The following is a 2,682-nucleotide window of genomic DNA, read 5'->3' as shown; positions in this document are numbered from 1 at the left end:
ACACTCAACAGGGCAATGAGCAGTTAGGAAGATAAATATTTTAGAGAAATCTGGAAGACAGAAAAGTATGCAGGCACCCAAAGAGTTGTGTTCTGAAATAACAATTCCAATTGGATTCTTTAAAAGTAGTGATGACCCCACAAGAAATATGCAGTCTATACAAAATCTTGCCAAGGCCATTTATTTTACCATTATCTGCAAGATTTGTCCTGATAGTCACAGAATTTCTAGGAGCATTTGCTGACAGGCAGCTCCCAACATATGTTTCTGTGATCTTGCTGAATTGCTCAGTTCCCAGTTCTTCTTCAGTATGTCTTTATTATGCAGATTATGCAAAACTATGGATGGAAGAGAGTATTAGTGGGTTCATCAAGGAAATCGCATAAAAATTATGCAAAACTATCCAGAAAAGAGAGTATTAAAATCAGGGTTTCTCTTATGCAAATTATTGCTCTCTATGGGTGAATATGAAAAAAATCAGTAATTGTATAACTGTCAAACCTTACCAATTAAAGTTTAATACATTTAAGGAATAATGCATCTTAGAAATGCTTTCAAAAGATTTTCCAAAGTTTTGCTCAAAGGGTGCATCCTAGAAATGCTTGAGGTAACTGAATAGTGCTTTGTTCATTCCTTATAGCATATCCTCTGTGGAGACTCATCCCTACTTTATTAGATTAACAACATAATTGGAAACTTTCCCTAATTGTGCTCTTTGCTTTGCAGTTTTCTCTCCTTGGAATACTCTTCAAAAAAATTACCTCCTGGCTTGCCTCTTCACCTCTTTCTCAATGAGGTTGTCTCCAACTTGTTATTTTAAAGTTACTACCCTTCCACCAACCATTAGTATCTAACGACTATATATTTTACTTACTTATTTTGTTTCCCATCTGTCTCTCTCCACTAAAATTTAACCCCCAGAAGAACAGGAAATTTTGTCTGTGTTGTTTCCTCTTGTATGCTCAGCATCTAGGTCAATGCCTGACACATGATATGTGCTCAGTAGATACTTATTGACGTCTGTGATGCTCTTCATAATGTCAAAATTTTCTATCCATCCATGGCTGAGTTTTGCTGTCTGCTTTCCTGACCAGTTGCTTGATTATACACCTCTGCCACAAGCAGCCACAAAAATGTGCATTCTAACATAGGATTTGATTCTCTTTATTGTCTTTTTTCCCTCTACTTCCAGTTTTATCGATTTATAGTACTTTGTTAGCCATTATAGGCTAATCATGATTGCCAGTACACATGTAATCCCAGAATTAAAAGCCACCTGAAATAAGCAAGCAAAGTGGCACTCGCCACTCCACCTGAAGGGGCGGTAGCCAAGTTTGATTGGGTCATGTTGGCCAAGAACGAGCAACGGTGCACACCCAAGCTTATTGGAAATGAAGAAAGTATATGTCAATTATGCCCTTGGGTATTACAATGTGTGTTTATGGATGAGTGATTTGAATGAACATTGCTGTATGGGACACTACTAAAACAGGTATTCCTCCCTTGTAAACTAATGCATCTGTGTAAGGTACATTAAATTGGCAAGTGGGGATGTATGTGTTCCTTTAGGTAGAGTGAATTATTTAACTGGAAACGTTGAACAGCTTCCTACATGTGGTCATTTCTAAGGTTTTCACCAGCATTCAGAAGGATAGGAGGAAAAGAGTGATTTTAAATTCCTATGGTGGTATAGTTCACCGGCTATTAAATAACCTAATAATACCCTAGTGTTGATAATGCATTAACACATCTGCTTTTTGTCTTATGGTACACTAATATTTTTCACTTGTACATTTGCAGTTCTCCTTATTGTCTGTCTCTTATACACATCTAGATGTGTATAAGAGACAGAGATACAGTAAGAGGCGATAACCAGAAAAACACAGGGTCTCAGTCCATAATCCAAAAGGTAGACAAACAAATTACCAAATGATTAAACAGAGCTAACTACTTTAGGATGGCAAAGATTAACAGAATCATAGAGCTGGAGATCATCTCCAGGAGATCATCTCTTTATGCCTTTCCTTTAACAATAAGGAAACCAAGGTCCATGAAAATCATACAGCAGGGAATTGTTGAAATGTTGTTAAGAGGAGAGTCGTGGGATCACATCTGTGCTTTTGAAAGATCAGTTTTCTTGAAAATTAGAGAACATATTTGAAAGGAGGACAATATGTCAGAGTGGTAAGTAGAATAATCAAGAAATGAGGAAATCTGAACTAATAGCAAAATAGGGTGGCAAGACTTGGAAGAAGTCAAGAGATCTGAAGCGAGCAGGTTACAGGGTTTTATGAATAACTGGCTGTGGGAGTAAAGGAGGATAAAAGTCAAAGATTATGGCTGGTTTCTTCTCTGGACAATTGGGCCAACAAAGATACTATCCACCATGCCAAAGAATACATGCAGTGGAATAGATATGAAGCATAAAGAAGAAGGAAAATAGCTAATTCAGTTTTAAAACCTGAGTGTGGTTTTACAGTCTCATGATGTATAAAGAGAAACAATAAAGCAATAAAATGTTAACAATATATCCTGAAGGTTAAAAATTCAGTACAACTGATTAAAGGAGGTTGATAGAGGTGAGCTTTGGAAATTGGTTAATATAGGGATAGTACGGATAAAGGCATGTAGCTAGACTTCAGAATGAGGAAGCTTGACCACGTAGTTTTAATGGCCTTCTAC

Source organism: Mandrillus leucophaeus, unplaced genomic scaffold, assembly GCF_000951045.1.
Source record: "Mandrillus leucophaeus isolate KB7577 unplaced genomic scaffold, Mleu.le_1.0 Scaffold509, whole genome shotgun sequence".
Taxonomy (NCBI): domain Eukaryota; kingdom Metazoa; phylum Chordata; class Mammalia; order Primates; family Cercopithecidae; genus Mandrillus; species Mandrillus leucophaeus.
The sequence above is the reverse complement of the archived record's forward strand: the minus strand, read 5'-3'. Positions refer to the sequence as shown.